We start from the raw sequence: 24,265 nt of genomic DNA, 5'->3' as shown, positions 1-24,265 counted from the left end.
TTCTATTATGTTCTAGATTCATTCATTGCGTTTAATTCAATCTTTAGTTGATATTAGGGTTTGATCAACCTTAATGTTAGTTAATTGATTGTATGAGACAAGATTGTATGTGGAATGATTGATTTGTAGCCCTGCCCAGGTATAGATTGGTTACTGTCTTTAAGATCGTCTTATGCTTAATGGGTTTTCGTTACTAGACTAGGCTACATGCCACTAGCTAGCTTAGTTGATGGAAACGCTAGGTTATTCCGAATGGTCGTGGTAATACCTTATAAACGAGAGACGCCGTGCCTATCTTGATTAGCTCTGTGAATGGATGATTTGTGACTATGCGAATTGGTTCCTTCGTGGTTTAGACGAGGCTATACGCCACTAGCTAGTTTAGATGATGAAAGTACTAGGTTGAACCTGATGATGTATGAACCCTAGAATGGAGTGGGGAGAACGATAGTTTGATGATTGATAAAAGCTTGAAAATATATATTTTGTTAGTGATTCAATTGGATTATTTGTGGGAAAATGTGTTTATGTGAAATTTGCGTTAATTATTTCATAAATACCTTTTACGGGATCATGGGTGTATTTTGAGTATTTTCAGGTTAAAACCAATATTTAAAGGAAAAAGAATGATGTCGATGGAATTCATGATGAGTAGGAACAAACAGTGAAAGAATCGGAGTTCAAACGAAAAAGTTGTGGCGCGTTGAAGATACGACGTAAACCTGGGAATCCTTCAAGATGAGCATGCTTCGATGTTTCGATCATAAATAGAGCTGTAAAAATCAGAATTTGGTGATTCTTATGGCGTTTGAAAGATTATTCAGAGAGAAACAAAGTTCATGTGGATGACTTTGCCAAATTCTGAATATTCCAGACTTGTGGGACAGAAATAATGATTGCCGTAGCAACCATTTCTGATCACCACAGTGATGGATCACGGGCCTGCTTGGGTTATCGTATTCTCCTAGTCTGAATCTGAATGGTTTAAGGAATTTCATTATTTCCTAATTAACCTCCAAACCCTAGCACTATAAATAAGGGTCTTTAGTTAGTTTTTAGGGGGATTAGAGAAGGAGAAATGACGACTACTATTTTGGAGATCGGAATTCTTGCAATTTGGATGTTGCTTGGTTTGGATGTGAACAAGATGTTAATTAATATTTCATAATCTTTATATTTGAATTTATACATACTAGAAAACCAATTCATTGCTATATATTGAAAAACATACAAGGTTTAATCCTTCGCAAGTGCACGAGTCGCAATCGCAGCATAGTGCACGAGTAAGGGTCGATCCCATAGAGACTGGAGATGCTCTTGCGATCCTTGTAACTAAGCCTTGTGAAAACAACAAGATTTTAAATAAAGAAAAGATAAAATCGACATTAAAGTAAATGTAAATCTAACTATATACAAAGAATCCTAGGGCTTTAACTCCATCATAATTATCAGGCCACATGTTCATCATTGACAAGAGCTTGAAAATATATATTTTGTTAGTGATTCAATTGGATTATTTATGGAAAAATGTGTTTAATTTGTGAAATTTGAGTTAATTATTTCATAAATACCTTTTACAGGATCACGGGTGTATTTTGAGTATTTTCAGGTTAAAACCAATTTTTGAAGGAAAAAGAATGATGTCGATGGAATTCATGACGAGTAGGAACAAACGGTGTAAGAATCGGAGTTGAAACGAGAAAGTTGTGACATGTTGAAGATACGATGTAAAACCTGAAAATCCTTTAAGATGAGCATGCTTCGATCATAAATTGAGCTATAGAAATCAGAATTCGATGATTCTTGTGGCGTTGGAAAGATTATTCAGAGATCTACAAAGTTCATGTGTATGACATTGCCAAATTCTGAATATTCCAGACTCGTGGGACAGAAAGAATGATCACCGCAACGACCGTTTCTAATCGCCGCAGCGATGGATCACGAGCCTGTTTGGGTTATCGTATTCTCCTAGTCCGAATCTGAATGGTTTTAAGGCATTTAATTCTTTCCTAATTAACCTCCAAACCCTAGCACTCCAAATAAGGGTCTTTAATTAGTTTTTATGGGGATTAGAGAAGGAGAAATGACAACTACTATTTTGGAGATCAAAATCGCAAGTGTACGAAATCATGCAAGTAGTAAAGCTCTAATGCACTGGATCTCATCAGAACTCAGAAGTTAGGAAGTGTGCTTAAATAAATAGATTGTGCAATACCAGATTGGTGCGACCATACCAGCACTAATGCACCGGATCTCATCAAAACTCCGAAGTAAAGTGTGCTTGGGTAAGAGCAGTGCTAGGATGGGTGACTGATGGGAATGCAAAATGTCATATTTACCCCCCTTAATGTTTAGTCTTTTATACGTATTTGTTGCCTAAATGTACTCATTATTATTCTATTTTGATTTAGGATGCAAATGGAGGCGTTAATTGTAAAACGGAACTAATTAAGTGAATTCGGACAGTTTCAACGTTGTTTCGTAATCTGGGCATAACTCTCTCATCCGAGCTCCGATTGAGATGATTTAAAATGATGTGGAACGATAAGAAATGTATCTACAACTTTCATGTTTTGAGTTTGGAGATATACTCACTGGATCAGGGTTTTAATCTAGCTTGAAGTTGACGCATCTGCACTGGACGTCCTGGAGCATTCTGCCTTGTCATGCAAATCAATTGAGCAGTTTATTATTGGAAGATTTGAGGATATGTGGCACGCAAGTTACAGCTCAGAATCACCACTTTCCTATTTTATTTTAGGACTCTATCTTATTTTAAATTAATTAGAATTAAATTGGGATTAATGTTATTTTAGGATATTAGAATATTTCCTTTTAGGAGATTGAGTGTGATTCAAATTTGAACTGGATTTTGGCAAAGAGATCAGATTAGGTTTTGGGGAAAGGGGACCACGTCTCTCTCTCTTCTCTTCTCTGGAATTTTTCTTTCTTTTTGAGTTTTTGGATTATGGCCATGAGTGGCTAAAGCTTTTGTAAATTGGTCGTCGGAAACGGAGACCTCGGAATCAACCAACTGTGAGATCTAATCTATTTTATTTTAATGTCAATTTTTGTGTTTGAGTATTGAATGTTATTCTGTGCATATCTTCATGATTGATGCAATTAATTACTAGGAGGCCTACTAGTGTATTATTTGTTGCAATCTACTGCTGAGTTTGATATCAAATCCGTAATTGTTTGATCCCTCTAACTTGTGAAGCAATTAGGGTTAATAATTTGCTGCGTCAGGAATTAATAATCTTAAGAAGAACATTCAACTAAATTAAATACAACCGCTTGTGTTTGTGTTGTTTAGCTTCATCGATTTCTCTAATTCTTAAGGCTGCCATTAGATTAAATCTTGAGCTCTTGTCTAAGGTTGTTTAGTGGTAAGATTAATTAAGATCGCTTGTTTCCTAATTAATTACAATTAAGGAGAGATAGGAAAATAGTTCCAACAGTGAATATTCAGGTATGAATTGATTTAATTTTGGATCAATGATCACTTGTAAGATTCCGATGGTGGATGTTGACGGAGACCAAGTTTCGTTATATTAATTGATTTCGATTTGAATTGTTTTTGTTTTGATTTTTGCAAAGATTGTTTTCTATTTTACTCAAAACCCTCCAGCCTTATTCAAATCATCAAAAATTCGGCTAGACACTCTTCGTGGGATCGACGCTTGCTTACCCTATTTACAGTTCAGTAGTTAGGTTAGGAAGGTTTTTAATCTTGGTTGCCTATGATAGCACACTAGTGACCTTCTGGGAAGTCCTCGTGTTGCACCCCTCCTTTTTGCCTCACATTTTCCTTTTCGATCTAGGCCTTAATCCGTGCAGTTTCGAAAAGAAAAAAATTCGCTCCAATCGGATGCCCGGTCACAATGTTATCGCCTTCCAAAATTTCCCCTCCACTACGATGGGTGACCTCCTGGGAAGTCCTCATATTGCACCTCTCTTTTTCACCTCACATTTTCCTTCTGTATTCAGCCGTTTCGTTGTTCACTGACTTGCAACGAAATTGGAGAAGCCAAAATCGATACGGCAAAATCGGTGCTGTGAGCGAGAGCGTTAACGACTTAGGAAGTGTGCTTAAATAAATAGATTGTGCAATACTGATGGTTGCGACCATACTAGCACTAATACACCGGATCCCATCAGAACTTCAGAGTTAAGCATGCTTGGGCGAGAATAGTACTAGGATAGGTGACCTCCTGGGAAGTCCTCATGTTGCACTTCTCCTATTTGCCTCGCATTTTCCTTTTCGATCCAGGCCTCAATCCGTGCAGTTTAAAAAAAAAAAATTCGCTCCAATCGAATGCCCGATCACAATGTTATCGCCTTCTGAAATTTCCCCTCCACTACGATGGGTGACCTCCTGGGAAGTCCTCATATTGCACCCCTCTTTTTTGCCTCACATTTTTTTTCTGTGTTCAGCCGTTTCACTGTTTATCAACTTATGATGGAATCGGAGAAGCCAAAATTGATACGACAAAATCGATGTTGTGAGCGAGAGCGTTAACTACTTAGGAAGTGTGCTTAAATAAATAGATTGTACAATACTAGATGGGAACGACCATACCAGCACTAATGCACCAGATCCCATCAGAACTCCGAAGTGAAGCGTGCTTGGGTGAGAGCAGTACTAGGATAGGTGGCCTCTTGGGAAGTTCTCGTGTTGCACCCCTCCTTTTTGCCTCGCATTTTCCTTTTCGATCTAGGCCTCAATCCGTGCAGTTTCGAAAGAAAAAAATTCGTTCCAATCGGATGCCCGGTCACAATGTTATCGCCTTTCGAAATTTCCCCTCCACTACAATGGGCGACCTCCTGGGAAGTCCTCGTATTGCACCCTTCTTTTTTGCCTTACATTTTCCTTCTGTGTCTAGCCATTTTGTTGTTTACTAACTTGCGACAGAATTGGAGAAGCCGAAGTCGATACGGCAAAATTAGTGCTGTGAGCAAGAGCGTTAACGACTTAGGAAGTGTGCTTAAATAAATAGATTGTGCAATACTAGACGGGTACGACCATATTAGCACTAATGCATCGGATCCCATTAGAACTTCAAAGTAAAGCGTGCTTGGGCGAGAGCAGTACTAGGATGGGTGACCTCTTAGGAAGTCCTCGTGTTGCACCCCTCCTTTTTGCCTCGAATTTTCCTTTTCGATCTAGGCCTCAATCCGTGCAGTTTCGAAAAAAAAATTCGCTCCAATCGCAATGTTATCGCCTTCTGAAATTTCCCCTCCACTACGATAGGTGACCCCCTGGGAAGTCCTCGTATTGCAACCCTCTTTTTTGCCTCACATTTTCCTTTTGTGTTCAGCCGTTTCACTGTTTACCAACTTGCAATGGAATCGGAGAAGCCGAAATCGATACGACAAAATCGGTGCTGTGAGCGAGAGCGTTAACGACTTAGGAAGTGTGCTTAAATAAATAGATTGTGCAATATCAAACGATTGCGACCATACCAGCACTAATGCATTGGATCCCATCAGAACTCCAAAGTTAAGTGTGCTTGGGCGAGAGCAGTACCAGGATGGGTGACCTCTTAGGAAGTCCTCGTGTTGCACCCCTCCTTTTTGCCTCACATTTTCCTTTTCAATCGAGGCCTCAATCCTAATTTTATTTCTTGAACTCATTTTATTGAATACAATGGTTGTTTTTATTACTGCAATTATGAACTAAATCCCTTTTCTAGGGCTAAAGATGTAGCCCAATTTATGAATATGTGTTGACGCTATTGTTATTGATTTTTAATTGAGCATTAATTCTAAGTTTTATTATTGTGTGTAATGCTTTCAATTCTTAAGGATCCGAGAGTTGAATGATATCATGGGTTGGGTTGAGATCGAGAGATGAAACTTGATTTGTCGAAGGTAATAAAACCATAGATTGAGCGAACGCTAGAGATAGGTTACCGCGATCTGTGAGGCTCTGGTAAATTCTATAGAACTTAATGATCTCTTAGCTTCTAAATTCAACTTAGAGATATTTTGGGTTGTTGCTTAAGGGTTAATTAGCTAATTGTTCGAGAGAAAGTTAGTGGAATATTAAGGAGTTTGGCCTTTAGAATAAGTTTAATTAGGTTAGCAATAATTGTCAATGCATAGGATTGAATTGGTGTGAAATCTATGCCCTAGGTTTAGTCATATTGATCTTTTTACCAAAGTATTAATAAAATTATGCTTTTGTTACTTTTTAGTTTGTTTTATTTTTCATTAATTCATTTTTAAAATTTTGTTTCATCAAATAGCAATAAAATAGACTAGTTTGGTACTTGGTACTTGGTAGGTAGTTCTCTTAGGATTCGACACTCGTTTACTTGAGCTTTACTACTTGCATGATTTCGTACACTTGCAAATAGCTTGTCAAGTTTTTGGCGCCATTGCCAGGGAACTATTTTTTTTACCAATATCATTACAAACTATTTATTTGCTAATTTGATTTGTTTTATTTTTGTTTTTAAAAATTAATTTTTATTTTATTTTGTTCTGTTTGTTTCTTTTAGTTAAAACCTAGAGAACTTACGTTCAAAAGGTGGTGGTGATCTTAATCTCTTAGATTCTGAGATCGAGAGAACGCCTAAACAGTTGAGGAAAGAAAAGAGGCAAGCTAACTTAGAAAAATCAATGGCTAACACGGGAATTATAAATCCCAATGTGGAAAATCAAGAGAATGAGAATGAGGATATCATAGGAGGCAATGCAATTGGTGGAGCGATAGTGATTCGAAGAGCATTGAAGGACTACTCTAGTCCTACTGTTGATGGGTGCTATTCTAGAATCAGGAGACCACTCGTTCAAGCGAATAATTTTGAGATCAAGCCAGCAATTATTCAAATGATTCAGCAGTCGGTCCAACTCGCTGGGTTACCTAATGATGATCCCAACTTGCATATCACCAATTTTCTAGAGTTATACGACACAGTTAAGCATAATGAAGTATCTGATGATGCAATTAGGCTGAGGCTTTTCCCATTCTCTCTTCGAGATAAAACTAAGGCTTGGTTGATTTCTCTGCCATCTGGGAGCATCACGACATGGAACAAGTTAGCTCAAATGTTCCTTACTAAATATTTTCCACCTGCCAAGTCTACCAATCTGAGGAGTGAGACTACCAATTTCTACCAACAAGACTGTGAGTAATTGTATAAAGCATGGGAAAGGTATAAGGATCTCTTATGGAGGTGCCCTCACCATGGTTTACTAATCTGGTCGCAAGTGCAAAGTTCTACCAAAGGTTGCTACCAACTATTCAAGCCATAATAGATGCTGCAAATGGAGGTGCCTTGAACAATAAAACACCAGATGAAGCATACAATCTGATTGAAGTGATGGCAAACAATAACTATATGAGGACCTCGAAGAGAACTTCAACAAGGAAATCAGTGGGAATGCACGAAGTTGACCGTTACACCGCATTGGCTGCTTAACTTTCAAACATCCAGAAGCAATTAGGTAATGTTTTAAAGATAAATGCAATTGAATCGTCTTCTCTAACATATGTACTTTGTGCAGGAAATCATTCATCCAAGGATTGTCAAGAACGGAATCTATTTGCTCAACCTAAACAAGCTAATTACGTCAATAATTTTCAAAGGGGGCAAGGGAATCCATATTCCAACACATACAATCCGGCATGGAGGAAACACCCGAACTTCTCATGGAGCAACAACAATGAGCATAAACAGCCTCCTGTTTCTCAAACTCAAGAGCTAAAATCTAACTTGGAAAATGCGCTTACCACGTTCCTTGAAGAGACAAGCAAGAGATTTGAGAAGACTGAAATCCTTGTCCAAAATCAGTTAGCCTCTATTAGAAACCTTGAGACTCAAATGGGGCAAATCCATAACATATTAATAGGAAAAGTTCAAGGAGTTTTGCCGAGAGATACAGAGAAGAATCCCACGGAACAAGTGCATGCAATCACCTTGAGGAGTGGAAGAATTTTGGAGAATTCAGAGGATGAAAAAGAGAAGCAAGAACAAGAGAAAGATTTGAAGGAAGAGTAGAAGAACAATCGCCATGGTGAGCATGAGAAATTGGAGAAGATCGTCGGCATCTTGAATCATCAGAAGTTCCAACTCGTCATCGTGGCGATGAATCAGGTGGTCGTGGTGAGCTTAAATATGAGCAGAAACTTTCTTCGAGCTATGCAAACCTTCCATACCCACAACGTTTGAAGAATCAGAAGCTTGAAAAGCAATTCGGTAAGTTTATTGATATGTTTTGAAGTTTGCATATTAATATTCTTTTTGTTGATATGTTAGAACAAATGCCAAAATATGCGAAGTTTTTTAAGGAGATCCTTACACATAAGAGAAAATTCGAGGAACACAAGAAAGTCATGTTAACGGAGGAATGCAGCGCGCTAATTCAAAAGAAACTACCACCTAAACTACAAGATCCAGGGAGTTTCACTATCCCCTGTATTATTAGTAGTTGTTATTTTGATAAGGTTTTATGTGATTTAAGGGCAAGTATAAATTTAATGTCGTTTTCTATCTACAGGAAACTTGGATTAGGAGAAGTGAAGCCTACCACCGTGTCTCTCTAATTAGCTGATCGATCAATAACATATCCTAGAGGGGTGGTAGAATACGTCTTGATTAAGGTAGACAAACTGATTTTCCCAGTAGATTTCATAGTGTTAGACATGGAGAAAGATAGGGAAATACCTTAATTTTAAGATGACCTTTTCTAGCCACGGGTAGAACATTGATAGATGTCTACCATGGGAAATTAATCTTAAGGGTAGAATATGAGCAAGTAGAGTTTGATGTTTTTGACTCCATGAAGCGCCCATCTAAATTAGACACATGTTTTGAGATTAATGTCCTCGACAACATAGTGGAGCAGAATTTTGAAGAAAGCTACCCCATTTCCCCCTTAGAGAATTGCTTGATGAATTCTAGAGATCATAAGGATGAAGTTGATAGTGAAGAAATAAGAAACTGTTTAAGGTACTTAAATGCTCTACCACCCTTAGTTCGTCTTGAAGCTAAAACAATCAGAGAAGTTAGAGCCATGGTATCTTAGTCCACTTCACCAATCAAGAAGCCACCTACACTTGAGCTCAAGCAACTACCATCTCATTTAAGGTATGCATTCTTAGAAGAGGATAATTTTTTTCCAGTTATTATTAATGCTTCTTTGAATGCTGTAAAGGAAGAAAAGTTGTTGCGCATATTGAGGAAATACAAGAAGGCCATTGGATGGACAATTGCGGATATAAAGGGTATAAGTCCCTCAATTTGCACACACAAGATCCTAATGGAGGAAAGCTATAAGCCTACCGTCCAACCACAAAAAAGATTGAACCCATCAATGCAAGAAGTTGTCAAGAAGGAGGTATTGAAGTTCTTTTATGCAGGAATTATATATCCAATTTCGGATAGTGCATGGGTAAGTCCAGTCCAAGTGGTGCCAAAGAAGGGAGGAATGACAGTGGTTTGTAACGATAACAATGAGCTAATTCCAACATGAACAGTCACAGGATGGAGAGTATGTATCGACTATCGCAAACTAAATCCCGTGACTCATAAGGACCATTTTTCATTGCCATTCATCGATCAAATGTTAGAGAGGTTCGCTGGCCATGAGTTCTATTGTTTCCTAGATGGATATTCAGGTCACAATCAAATTGCTATAGCGCCAGAAGATCAAGAGAAAATGACTTTCACATGCCCATACGGAACATTCGCCTACCGAAGAATGCCTTTCTAGCTTGTGTAATGCTCCTACAACTTTTCAACGTTTCATGATTTTAGTTTTCTCTGATCTGGTTGAGAAGTCCATTGAAGTTTTCATGGATGATTTTTCTATTTTTGGTGATTCTTTTTATGATTGTTTGACTAACTTATCTAATGTTTTGCAGAGATGTGTTGACACTAACCTAGTGTTAAATTGGGAAAAGTGTCATTTTATGGTACGAGATGGGATTGTGTTAGGCCATCGAATATCTGCGAATGGAATTGAGGTGGATTGAGCGAAGATTGAAGTCATTAAGAAACTACCACCTCCCAATTCAGTGAAGGCTGTCAGAAGTTTCCTTGGACATGCGGATTTTTATAGGAGATTCATACAGGATTTCTCTAAAATCTTTAAACCTCTCTGTGATTTATTAGCTAAGGATGTTCCTTTTAATTTTAATCAAGAGTGTTTAGATGCATTTAAGTGTTTAAGAGCAAAATTAATCTCTGCTCCTATTATTGTTGTGCCCGATTGGGAACTACCTTTTGAACTCATGTGTGATGCAAGTGATTACGCTATAGGGGCTATTTTAGGATAGCGAAAAGGTAAGATTTTTCGTGTGATTTATTATGCCAGCAAGACTTTAATGGGACCATAGTTAAATTATGCCATTATTGAAAAAGAATTTTAAGCAGTAGTATTCTCTATTGATAAATTTCATTCTTATTTACTAGGTACCAAGGTTATTGTGTACACTGACCATGCTGCATTTAAGTACCTCCTAGCAAAACAGGATTCCAAGCCAAGATTATTGCGATGGGTATTGCTCCTACAGGAATTTGACTTGGAAATTAAGGACAAGAAAGGAATGAAAAATCAAGTAGCTGATCATCTATCCCGATTAGAGTCCAATGAAGAAGTTCGAGAGGAAGAGAAGCCAATCAACGAATACTTCCCAGATGAGCAATTGTTTGCTATTCAAGAAGGGTCGTGGTTTGCAAATATTGCCAACTATTTGGCGTAGAAAGTTATGCCCCCTGGAATGAACTCCTAAAGACGAAAGAAATTTTTTGCAGATTTAAAGTACTACTTTTGGGAGGACCCATTTTTGTACAAGCATTGCACCGATCAAATGATAAGAAGATGTGTGGTAGAGGAAGAGATGACGAATATTCTTCGTCATTGTCATTCAATGGAAGTTGGTGGCCATTTTGGTTCGACAAAGACCGCCGCTAAAGTTCTTCAATCAGAATTTTTTTAGCCCACTCTTTTTAAAGATTCTTTTAGTTTTGTTATGAGTTGTGATGAATGTCAACGGGTTGGGAACATATCTAGGAGAAATGTCATGCCTCTAAATAATATCCTAGAAGTAGAATTGTTTGATGTGTGGGGCATAGATTTTATGGGACCTTTCCCTTCCTCGTTTTCTAACCGTTTTATTTTTGTTGCCGTAGCTATGTTTCGAAGTGGGTGGAAGCTACAGCGTTGCCAACAAACGATGCTCATGTGGTTGTCAAGTTTGTAAAGAAGAATATTTTCTCAAGGTTTGGCATGCCAAAGGCCATTATCAGTGATGGTGGTTCTCACTTCTGCAATCACCAATTCGTGACATTGTTAAGCAAGTATGGGGTTACACATCGTGTTGCTACTCCATATCACCCTTAAACCAGTGGCCAAGTATAAGTTTCCAATAGGGAGCTGAAACGAATCTTGGAAAAGACGGTAAGCACTTCTCGAAAGGATTGGGCAACCAAGCTTGATGATGCATTATGGGCGTACAGGACGACATTCAAAACACCCATAGGAATGTCGCCCTATAGGATGGTGTATGGAAAAGCTTATCACTTGCTAGTAGAGTTAGAACATAGGTCATATTAGGCATTGAAGTTTTTGAACTTCGATCTACAAGCGGCAGGAGCAAAATGATTACTATAACTCAATGAGATGGAAGAATTCCGAAATGATGCATATGAGAATGCCTGAATCTACAAAGAAAAGATTAAGCAATGGCATGACAAACATATCATGAACAAGGAATTCAAGGAGGCAAAAAAAGTGCTATTGTTTAACTCAAGACTATGACTTTTCTCGAGAAAATTGTGCTCAAGATGGTCTGGCCTGTTCATAGTTCATCGCGTGTTACCGCGTGGGGCGATAGAGGTTCACCACCCGACGAAGGGAACATTTAAAGTAAACAGCCAAAGATTGAAACCTTATATTGAGAATGGGAATGAAGACAATAGGGTTTCAATCTGTCTTCAGAATCCTCATTGATGACAGAAACGAATCGAGCTTAAGACTTTAAACAAGCGCTCATTGGGAGGCAACCCAAGACCTTAATTTCGTTTTAATTTTAGTTCATAAATTTTTAATTTTTAATTATTTTTTATTTACAATTTTTTCTTCTTTATTGATAAAATTTATTTCTTTTAGACTTAGATAATTGACCCTTTTTTTTTTTGGTCCACGGCAGAACACATTCAGAGTGCCCAAAAACACCAAAAACACACTCGCCGCGGCGAAACTATCCATCGCTGTAGTGAGCATCATAATTCGGCATACAGGCTAAGAACAACGCTCGCTACGGCGACAATTTATTATCACTGCAGTGAGTGTTACACTCGCGCACGCATACGACGAGCAGCACGCTCGCTGCGGCGACAAAACCCATCGCTGCAACGAGCGTACATTTAAAATGAAAATTCACGTTTAATTGTGCGAATTCCCTATAACCCTTACTCTCTCCTCTCAAACACCCATTATATTTTCTTCTCCTTACATATATCTAAACACCATTCCATCCATCATCCCTTCATCCCATCTTCAATTTTTCCTAAATTGCTCACTAACAAACTCACTTTCAACTCACATTTCGCAAATTAAGGAAGCAATTCGGGATTCTCACAAAATCAAAGTTAGGGTTTCAAAGATTGGGGGTTTTCGAAATTGAGCCAATCCACAAAAATTCAAGGCGAATTTGCATAGAATCAAGTACCATTTTGCATTGTGTTATTGGTTGTTGAAGATTGGGAGCACTTGTCTAGCATTTTCGTGGGGTCATTGTTTATGCTTGAAGACCTATGTGATTGAAGTTAGGTGTTGTAGGTGTTAATTGATTGCATTGATTTGGTGTTGAAATTATGATTCAATTGATTGTATTGGTTGAGTAGAAAATTGTTATAATGGCACCCAAGAGAAAGCCAGGAGGAGATAGGAGAGAAAAAGGAAAAAGGCATGCCTCCAATGATGTCCGGTTTGTTAGTCAGGCTGCCAAGGAGAGATATGAAAATTTTGCAAAGAAACCTGGTGGATTTATTGAAGAAAGAGAGTTGGTGTTTATAGAGAATGTTAGGGGGATCAATGATGTAATCCAAGCTTTGGGTTGGCTGACATTTTGCAAAGAACCCAGGCTCCTGCTGTTACCTCTATAGTAAAAGAGTTTTATATCAACATTCCTGATAGCGTTGACGGAAGGACAATAGTAAGAGGCAATGAAGTGGTATTTACTGTAGCCACTATTAATGAGTTTTATGGGCTACCGCAAGTTAAGATAGATGAGGATGTCTATGCAACATACAAGTAGGAAGTTAATTATGACGCAGTGATTAATTTTCTGACGAAAGGGAAAGCTACATGGTTTATTGCGACTAGGGAACACATCCGTTTTGAAAGTAAGTTTTTGGACTCAATTTCGTGCATTTGGTTATATTTTGTTTGCTCTAGATTGATTCCTTCAAAGCACATGAGCACGGTTAGTAAAGCTAGGGCGATTTTGATGTATGCTATCCACTACAAGATGAGGATGAATGTGGGCGAGATTATTTTTTATGAGATTCTCCATTCGGCAAAGCGTAGTAAGATAGGTTTTTACTTCCCTTAGTTGATCACTGAATTATGTAAGCAAGCTCAGATGCCTTTGAATTATGAAAAAGTATTAATCTCGCAAAGAGTATGTCTTACAAAGCAATTTCTGCAAAATCTCACTAGTGGGGCCAAAATGGAAGTATCCAAGACCAAAGCCTCTTCATCGAAGAAGCCATCCAAGAAAGATCAATTGACAAAGATGAATGAAGATATATATAAGTTGAGAAAGCAATAGAATTGTCAAGAAGCCTGGATGACTTAGATGAGTGGGCAAATGAGGGGGCAATATGAGATGCAAAGATTGCAACTTGCTCATGCTAGAATAGCAGCGCTAGGGTGTGAATGGACTAATTTTGTGTACCCATCGGATGAGGAGGATGGCAATGCTTCTAATGATGATTCTGAGGAGAGTGTGGAGGAGTAAGGAGTGTGACGCTGCTAGAGACCTGGAGATTTATGTTGTTGTGTTTTTGTTTGCTATTTTCAGTGTAGCTTATTTCTTTTTCTGTACTTGCATTTTGTTGATGTTTGTTCATTAAGTCCTTGTGAACTGTTTAAATGTCTATTTCAGTTTCATTTCTGGTTTGCTGATGCTCTCTATATCCGTCTATTTTTTTATGCATAACAATGATAGCCGACAAGGTCCTTTTATTTGTGATTTTTATAGAAAAAATTTGGCGCACATGACACCATGAACTGGACAGCTTTATAACGTTGAGGAAGGTGGTAACATTTTATTTCCTTTTTCCTATTCTTAACATTGAGGACAATGTTGATTTTAAGGTTAGGGGTAGGAATTTAATTTGAGCAGATTTTTTTCTTTATGGATATGGATTTAGGAAGCAGAATTTTTTGTTTTATTTTGTGAGTTTTTCTCTTGGATTAATTTATATGTCTATGATAGGAATGTGATGTCAATAACATTTAACAAATAGAGGACATTAATTTTTGCCTTTAATTACAGATGAGTGCAAATGTTAATGACATTTAGTTTGAGACCCTAGCGGTTTGTGGATTGGAAGTGGTTAAGTTTACCTACTTAGAGATGTTTTATGTGTGAATTTTCCATGGACATTTTTGGGATCTCAACAAACTCTAGAATTTATTTGATAACCACTTGAGGCAAAATCCTAGAGTTCACATCACTTAGGAAATGATTTAGGCTGTTTTTGGACCGATTGAGCCTTTCAAGCTGATTTTTTTTTTTTTTTTTTTATTATCATTGCTAGTTAACCCTTTGAGGTTTTTAAACATAATTTAGCCTTGTTTTTCCTTCTTTGAACTTAATTTTTTCCCTACCCTGATTATGAACCTAAAACACAATCCTACCGGTTTTATCTTTAAGAGACTTGATTGTGATTCAAGCTTATTACGAGTGTTGGTGAGGAAGTGTAGTTTTGCCACAACCTAGGTTTATGCGAAGAAATTGGTTGGGGGTTGTGGAGTGCTTGTAAGATCAGTGGCGCTGTGTGTGTGTTTTCTAGTTTATTCTTACTATTTTTGTTAAAAAAAAATCTGAAAAAAAAGAACAAAAATGATGAAAAAAAAAAAGAGAGAGAGAAAGAAAAGAAAAGAAAAGTGGGCATTGAAAAGCATTGTGAAGATGTGAGATTATGCAATTGGGTATATTTTTAGTGTCGAAAAGAGAGAGCTCGATAAAGGTTGGGAAGTTACTGAGTGAAAAAAGGAAGTGTTTTGTATAATAGTAATAAGAATGAATTAAGATTAAGTCTTTTAATTTGATTTTTATTGAATTCCCTTTCCGTTCTTTCATGAGCCCATACCCTGGTCTAACATTACAACCTTTACAAAGACTTATTGATCCAAGGTAGTGTGAACATCTACATTAGTGGAGAGTGGTTTGAAAAGTGAGCCTATGGAGTTTGATTCCGTGATTCACCTATAAGTCATAACCCGAGTACTGAGATCAAAATTTTGTTCATGAATGTTGTGCATAACACCATCCGAGTTTGTAAACTAATGGTTTGTGGTTGTATGAATGTTTTAGGGTTGATAACGAAAATGGAATTGACGTTTGCATTGTCTGTGAGTTTAGGCGATTTTTAATTATTCTATTTGTTTTGTGTATATGCAATTTTTTAGAAAACTTTATGAATTGAACCAAGAAATTTTGTTAGTTTTTGTTCTTTTTATGATTATTTTTATTTTTGAAGTTTAGGTTAAGTTTGGTGTGGATGTTTGTAGCTATCATTGCTGGAAACCCTCACGAGACTACAACTCGTCCAACTAGGGCCACCTACTGGTTTAAAGGATTGTTGCATACGCTAAATGCAATCCTGTCAGTCTACGAAAGTGATTTATAATAGTTTAGATATAGGTTTTAATGTTTTAATTGTTTGTTTTGTTTTCAAGCTTAGAGACTTGTTTTATCGCTTAGTTTGCTAGGGATTATCGCTTAGTCTGCTAGGGACTAGCAAGAAGCTGGTTGGGGGATGTGATAAGAGCTTGAAAATATATATTTTGTTAGTGATTCAATTAGATTATTTGTGGAAAAATGTGTTTAATTTGCAAAATTTGAGTTAATTATTTCATAAATACCTTTTACGGGATCACAGGTGTATTTTGAGTATTTTCAGGTTAAAACCAATATTTGAAGGAAAAAGAATGATTTCGATGGAATTCATGACGAGTAGGAACAAACGGTGCAAGAATCAGAGTTGAAACGAGAAAGTTGTGATGCGTTGGAGATATGAGGTAAAACCTGGAAATCCTTCAAGATGAGCATGCTTCGATATTTCGATCATAAGTTGAGCTGTAGGAATCCAAATTCAATGATTCTTGTGGAGTTCGAAAGCTTACTCAGAGAGCTACAAATTTTATTTGGAAGACTTTGCCAAATTCTGAAGGTTCCAGACTTGTGGGACAGAAAGAAAGATTGCTACAGTGACCATTTCCGATCACCGCAGTGATGGATCACGGGCCTGTTTGGGTTATCTTATTCTCCTAGTACGAATCTGAATGGTTTAAGGCATTTAATTCTTTCCTAATTAACCTCCAAACCCTAGCACTATAAATAAGGGTCTTTAATTAGTTTTTAGGGGGATTAGAGAAGGAGAAAGGACAGCTACTATTTTGGAGATCAGAATCGTAAGTGTACGAAATCGTGCAAGTAGTAAACCTCTAGTAAATGAGTGTCGATTCCAAAGAGAACTATCTACCAAATACCAAACTAGTCTATTTTATTGCTATTTGATGAAACGGATTTTTAAGAATGAATTAATGAAAAATAAAACAAACTAAAAAGTAACAAAAGCAAAATTTTATTAATACTTTGGTAAAAAGATCAATATGACTAAACCTATGGCATAGATTTCACACCAATTGAATCCTATGCATTGACAATTATTGCTAACCTAATTAAACTTATTCTAAAGGCCAAACCCCCTAATATTCCACTAACTTTCTCTTGAACAATTAGCGAATTAATCCTTAAGCAACAACCCAAAATATCTCTAAGTTGAATTTAGAAGCTAAGAGATCATTAAGTTCTATGGAATTTACCAGAGTCTCACAGATCGTGGTAACCTATATCTAGCATTTGCTCAATCTATGGTTTTATTATCTTAGACTAATCAGGTTTCATCTCTCGATCTCAACCCAACCCATGATATCATTCAACTCTCGGATCCATAAGAATTGAAAGCATTACACACAATAATAAAACTTATAATTAATGCTCAATTAAAAATCAACAACAATAACGTCAACACATATTCATAAATTGGGCTACATCTTTAGCCCTAGAAAAGGGATTTAGTTCATAATTGCAGTAATAAAAACAACCATTATATTCAATAACATGAGTTCAAGAAAGAAAAATAGAAAAACTTCTCTAATTGGCAAACGAGAACTGCAAGAATTCCGATCTCCAAAATAGTAGTTGTCCTTTCTCCTTCTCTAATCTCCCTAAAAACTAATTAAAGACCCTTATTTATAGTGCTAGGGTTTGGAGGTTAATTAGGAAATAATTAAATGCCTTAAACCATTCAGATTTGGACTAGGAGAATACGATAACCCAAACAGGCCCATGATCCATTGCTGCGGCGATCAGAAAAGGTCACTGCGATGATCATTCTTTCTGTCCCACGAGTCTGGAATATTCAGAATTTGGCAAAGTTATCCACATGAACTTTGTAGCTCTCTGAATAATCTTTCCAACGCCACAAGAATCATTGAATTCTGATTTATATAGCTCCATTTATGATCGAAACATCGAAGCATACTCATCTTGAAGGATTTCCAAGTTTTACGTCGTACCTTCAACACGTCACAACTTTCTCGTTTCAACTCTGATTCTTGCATCGTTTGTTCCTACTCATCATGAATTCCATCGACATCATTCTTTTTCCTTCACATATTGGTTTTAACCTGAAAATACTCAAAATACACCCGTAATCCTGTGAAAGGTATTTATGAAATAATTAACTCAAATTTCACAAATTAAACACATTTTTCCACAAATAATCCAATTGAATCACTAACAAAATATATATTTTCAAGCTCTTATCAATGATGAACATGTGGCCTGATAATTATGATGGAGTTAAAGCCCTAGGATTCTTTGTATATAGTTAGATTTAGATTTACTTTAATGTCGATTTTATCTTTTCTTTATTTCAAATCTTTTTGTTTTCACAAGGCTTAGTTACAAGGATCGCAAGAGCATCTCTAGTCTCTATGGGATCGACCCTTACTCGTGCACTATGCTGCGATTGCGACTCGTGCACTTGCGAAGGATTAAACCTTGTATGTTTTTCAATATATAGCATTGAATTGGTTTTCTAGTATTCATAAATTCAAATATAAAGATTATGAAATATTAATTAACATCCATTCACATCCAAACCAGGCAACATATAATAATAAGTTTACTAATCTATCTTTAAACGTTAAATGAAATATTTATTTAGAAAATTAGACTCATATTATATGATCCATCTATAGTATTATATATTTGAGCATTTACCGCCATGATTGATGAGTATAACCAGCTAAGAGTGTCTGATGATGTTGCTTTACTCAAAGAGCATGATCTAGATTTATAGAGATTATATATTTAAACGTACGTTTCTATCATCACTAGTAGATTGTGAGGTAATAATACTTGGTTTTTGATCTCTATCTATTGATCAAAGCTTCAAGAAATCAATACTAATAGGAGGCAAAACTTCTTGTTTCGAAACTCTGAAAATATGGCAAAATTTCTAATCCAAAGTTCAAAAAAATAAGACTTGGACTAGCATCTAGTCCTAGTAGATTTAAAAACAACTGATATAATTAAGAGAATTAGTTATATCAATTGTAAAATTAATTATATCAGTTGTACAATTAGTTCGAAACTTGTAATCCGATTTTATCATTTATAAAAATTAGTAATCAAGACAAAAAAAAAAAAATATTTTATGCACAATCTATCTAGAATAAACCTTTTGCTATTAATTTTAAATTTATATTTCCTTTCTACATCATAAACCCTAATTTTACTTTGAAATAATCAAGATGAATTGAGTTTGATCAATAACATGTATGCATTAATATCTTTGGGTTTATTTTATCATATTTTATCGTTTCTAACTTTCAATTGATTTGCATATTTACAAAAATAAGAAGTTTATTATTCTTTAAAAAACAAAAAAAAAAACAAAAGAACACATGTGATCCCAATGTGCACACATATTTATATGCTTGATATATGTATAATGGAGACTAAAAAAAAGAGTATATATAAAACAAGGATTGATAAAGCACAATAGTAAAAATATAAATGTAAGGGTTATTTTGTAAATGGATGGGGTTTATTTAGACCTTTAGATGTGTTTAAAAAATTTAATGGGGTAAATTTATGTTGTGTGTGATTTTTCCATCAAGCTTAGAGGATTGCGAGTTTATAGCCCGATCTAGAATCAGCTCGATTCTACCAATTGTCCGACCCAGCATAAGTTCGTCGAGTTATAGCTAGGAATATAAACGAGCCGGCTCAGCTCGACTCGGTTATTATCGAGTCAACTCAGCTAACCGAGTCGAGTTCAAACATAGTGAAGCTCGACTCGTGGGCTCGCGAGCCTGATCCGGCTTGAGTAAACACTGTACACTTACGCAGGGTGCTTTGGTGATTTTTTAAACCATGAGGTATTAAACTGATATTTTCCAATAAAAAACTTTAAAAAATAAAATAGGAGTGAGCGTTGGGCACCACATACTGACATACACAGTCACCAACTCTCTTCTCTCCTTTTAATGCTTTCAGTCACTTCTCTTCTCTCTCAAGTCTGAACTCAACCACGTCTTCTTCTTCAACCTTTCTTCTTCTTCTTCTCTTCTTCATTTTACTTTTCTCTTCTTCTTTCGTTTTCACTTTCAGCTAATCAATATTTTTCACTTTCAGCTAATCAATATTTTTCACTTTTAGCTAATGTTGATAATGATCACACCCTCAAAACTTACATCATCAAAGTCCACTACGATGCCAGGCCCTCAATTTTCCCAACTCACAAACACTGGTACGATTCGTCCCTTTCCTCCTCCACCTCTTTCATCCACACTTACGACACTGTCGTCCATGGCTTCTCCGCTAGACTCACTTCTTCTGAAGCTCAACAACTCAAAACTCTCCCCCATATCATTGCTCTCATTCCTTAAAGAGCTTAAGCTTGATATCAGGCTCTCGAGCTCGCCTTGAACTCGACCGAGCTTGAGTTCGAGTCTCAATTTTGAGGCTTGCAAGGCTAGAGCTTGACACTGTAGTAAACAAGCTGAGCTCGATAAGCCAAAAGCTCGGCTCGGCTCGTTTACAATCCTAGTTATAGCTCGACCTAGCACAAACTAGTCACGACCAATCCTTTTAGTTGTTCAGCCAATTCATAGATAACTTCGGATCTCGGATATCTTGGGAAGGATAAGATTGACAACAATCTTTGCACAATCACAATGCCCAATCACAAGAACATTGGAGTTGCACTTCAAATTTGGTTGTAATCCTTTTATTTTCGCTCTTTCCTTTATACACAATATGTATATAAACCCCCTCCAACAATGAGAAAGAGGTTAGTCAATATTTCTAGGACTGTCATTGTAAACTCTCACAGCAAATACAAGAACATAGGCTCAAAAGTTCATCTTGCCAAACCACTTTAAAAATCTCTTTGTCATTTACTTTACTGCATTTCATTATTTATTCATTGTTGATTAGCCGTAATCACACACACATCAGTTCCGATCCCGTCAAGGTCGATCAAATCACTCTAGTTGGTGTATTTTTGCATCAACATTTTGGCGCTAGAAGGAGGGCCTCCGCCAAAATCCCAGAAATTTTGGCAAGCAATCCCAGTGACCTGATCACTCCAGGCCCACAATGGTGCGTACAAGATTGGAAACGACAACATGGAAACCACCCATCAAGAAGTACATCAAGACGTCGTCGGACGCCAACTGCTAATGTCGCCGGTGCAGTAAGCCACAAACCAATTGGGGGCAGGGATGTTAAATCCCAAGAATGGCCAACTGGTGGAGATGATTAGAACAATGATCACACAAGCAGTGCAATAGAATGTGACCGAGCTAGGGAATCAATAGCCAGCCCCCTAGGATCTTGACCGACCACACTCTACAAACGTCACTACAATGGGGCGACCTTCAGCTAGAAACTAGTATAGTTTGTAAGCACCGAGGTGCGATCGACGGCTTCGGCACAGTCGAGAATATTCTATGTAAGAAAGAGAATCTCATGGGCAAACTAACCCTAGGAGGTGACCGAGCAAGCAGCCCATAAGAGAGGGCAAAGACAAGGGTCGCTAGAGAGATACCAGACCTACTCGGCAATACCCCCATGCCCGAGACAGGCTCAGTCCTCACAAGCTCGCGAGACAAGTCATGTGTACCAATCTAGCAATGATCGACGTTTCGATTATAACCAACGTCGCCAGCAACGCACTGACGAGCATGATAGCACCTACCAACTTAGCCATCATGAATCGACATCGCGCATCAATGTGCATAATGGATGAGGCTCACAAGCAACAAATTTGCAAACTCACTTGCTTAAGGTAAGGCTAAATAAAGTTAGCCAAGGCAATCACAACGAAGACTTAGATCGAGTACAGAAAATGATCGACAATCTAAGAGCCCGCCAGAACAATGCGATAGAAGAAATAGTGAGTTCTCCCTTTACAGAGGAAGTTCACCAGGCCGTGCTCCTCCAAGGATTCAGGGAGCCAGAAAGTAGGTTCGATGGGAGAAGAGATCCCATAGAGAACCTCGACACTTTTAATGACCGGATGGAGCTACACTAGGTCTGTGACTTGGTAAATGCCACTGCTTCGCGGTCACACTAGTAGGGGATGCCAAGTGGTGGTACAAAAGACTCAAGGCGAACTCCATTAGTTCTTGGTAACAATTCTCCTTGCTGTACCTATAACAATTTCAAGCAAGGAGACAGTTTGCAGTGTCACTCAGCTATTTGAGCAACATTCGTCAGGAAAGAGACGAAACATTGACCTCGTATTTAACGAGGTTCCAAAATAAGCAGGCAAAGGTCGCGGATCACCTGAAGAGTCAATCCAAACTTTGCTAATTGCAGGTATCAGGCCGCAAACAGAACTGTGGAAAGAGCTCCAAAGTGAAGACCATGTGAACTTGGCAAGGTTTTACCAAATGGCTACCAAGCATCAACGAGTAGAAAGCTTGCTAGTGCCTAGCCAGAAGCTCGCCAAGAAGAGCCCTAAACAAGCGACAGGATCACCCAACAAACAAGCGGAGGGCCAAGACAACAATGACAGGGATTGGAATAGGTCCCAAAAGAGATGAAGAACAGACAATCGCAGGGACAAGCAGCCTTTCCCGCGATATACAGAATGCACCTCCCTCATGCAAGACATAGCTCACATATATGAAGTCTCCCGTGAGGCAAAAAGGCTGCCCGCTCTAGAAACAATGAGGGGGGCTCTAAGCAGAAGAGATTGACAAAAATATTGCCAATACCATCGGGACATCAGGCACAATGCCAACGAGTGCCGGGCTTTAAAGGACGTCATCGAAGATCTAATAAGAAGGAGCCACCTTAAAGAATTTGTTAAGGAGGCACCAGCGAGCAAAGGCACAGTTGAGCAAAATAATCAAATCCAACAAGCCCTGGCTAACACTAATAATGAAGTCCTGGTGGGCATGATTTACGGGGGTTCGAATATTGTAGAGAGCTCAAGGCACTCTCGCTCGAGTAATAAGCTATGAGGAGAAGCCGCCGAAGCGGCCCAGACAATGGAGCGAGGTAGGAGGATTCACAATTGAACAGTGTGAAGAATCCCCTTGCCATAAGCCAGGATTGGCAATGCCAGGGTATTGAGGGTGATGGTCGATAATGGAAATGCAACGAACATCATATTCTTGGGAGCTTTCCAAGAAATGAGGTCATGGAGAGAGACTTGAGGGCATGTCCATCGCTACTCTATGGATTCACTGGGGATAACCTAGTCCCCAAGGGAATGATTGACTTGCTCGTGACTCTAGGGGCGGAACCCAAAATCAGGACGGTGATGGCAGAATTCTCAGTGGTGGACTGCCTGACCAAATATAATGTCATCCTTGGAAGACTGATCCTGAATGCTTTGAGAGCAATCACTTCAATGCGCTGCCAAGCAATGAGGTTCCCGACTACCGGGGGGGTTGCGATGATCAGAAGCTACAAAAAAGAATCTCGAGAATGTTATAACTGGGCCATTAATGCTACACTAAAATGGTCGCTCTCAAAGACAATGGTCATTACAGAATCTGAGTCACACCCCGGACCTCTGGAGGATACCATAGATCCTCGTATCTATAGGGAAGAGCCCACAGTAGGGCCAACAGAAAGCTGCAAAAAATATCTATTAGCAAGGAAGACCTAACTCGCATACTGAAGGTCGGTAGTAGTCTGAGCAAAGAAATGGCCGATAATCCGGTGTGTATGCTAATATGGTGGGATCAGCCTTGAGGTAATATGCCACAGATTGAACATCAACCCAATAACTCAATCAATCAAACAAAAGAGAAGATCTATGGATTCAGAGTGATCTAAAGCACTCAAAGATGAAGTTGACAAACTCCTAAACATCAACTTCATCAAAGAAGTAAAGTACCCAAACTGGCTCGCCAACCCAGTCTTGGTGAAGAAGTCAAATAGGAAGTGATGAACTTGCGTCGACTTCATAGACTTGAATAAAGCATGTCCCAAAGACAGCTTTTCGCTACCTTAGATCGACCAGTTAGTAGATGCAACAGTCAGGAATGCACTACTCAACTTCATGGATGCATACTCAGGATACAACCAAATCCCGATATACCAACCCGATGAAGAACACACCTCTTTTATTACTGATCGGGGTATATATTGTTATACGGTTATGCCATTTGGCTTGAAGAATGCTGGGGCGACCTATTGGCGTTCGGTGAACAAGATGTTTGTTGACCAAATTGGCAAAACAATGGAGGTGTACATCGACGACATGGTCATCAAATCAAAGCTCGCCGAAAGCCACATTGAGCACTTGGGGGAAATGTTTGACATCCTTAGAAAATAGAAAATGAAACTCAACCCTCTGAAGTTTTCTTTCAGAGTAAGCTCGGGAAAGTTTCTAGGGTGCCTGGTAAATCAAAGAGGTGTCGAGGCCAACCTAGAGAAGATTCAAGCTCTCTTGGATATGAAAAGCCTGACCAGCAT

General features: G+C 38.0%; 4 non-coding genes and 2 pseudogenes across 4 annotated transcripts; 5 read left to right on the top strand and 1 right to left on the bottom strand.

Moving 5' to 3' along the window:
• Positions 1-2,220: 2,220 nt before the first annotated feature.
• On the top strand, positions 2,221-2,338 carry LOC116140723 (annotated as a pseudogene).
• A 1,782-nt stretch (positions 2,339-4,120) lies between these two features.
• Positions 4,121-4,239, top strand: LOC116140722 (annotated as a pseudogene).
• A 329-nt stretch (positions 4,240-4,568) lies between these two features.
• LOC116140720 lies at positions 4,569-4,687 on the top strand. Its single transcript, XR_004129688.1, has one exon. It is a non-coding gene; the product is annotated as a 5S ribosomal RNA (ribosomal RNA).
• A 330-nt stretch (positions 4,688-5,017) lies between these two features.
• LOC116140721 lies at positions 5,018-5,136 on the top strand. The gene has a single exon (XR_004129689.1). It is a non-coding gene; the product is annotated as a 5S ribosomal RNA (ribosomal RNA).
• A 316-nt stretch (positions 5,137-5,452) lies between these two features.
• LOC116140717 lies at positions 5,453-5,571 on the top strand. Its single transcript, XR_004129685.1, has one exon. It is a non-coding gene; the product is annotated as a 5S ribosomal RNA (ribosomal RNA).
• A 1,524-nt stretch (positions 5,572-7,095) lies between these two features.
• LOC116140719 lies at positions 7,096-7,202 on the bottom strand. The gene has a single exon (XR_004129687.1). It is a non-coding gene; the product is annotated as a small nucleolar RNA R71 (small nucleolar RNA).
• Positions 7,203-24,265: the final 17,063 nt, after the last annotated feature.

The sequence above is a fragment of the Pistacia vera genome, unplaced genomic scaffold, assembly GCF_008641045.1.
Source record: "Pistacia vera cultivar Batoury unplaced genomic scaffold, PisVer_v2 Contig375, whole genome shotgun sequence".
NCBI lineage: Eukaryota > Viridiplantae > Streptophyta > Magnoliopsida > Sapindales > Anacardiaceae > Pistacia > Pistacia vera.
Note: the sequence above shows the minus strand (reverse complement) of the source record. Positions and strands in the feature narration are given on the sequence as shown.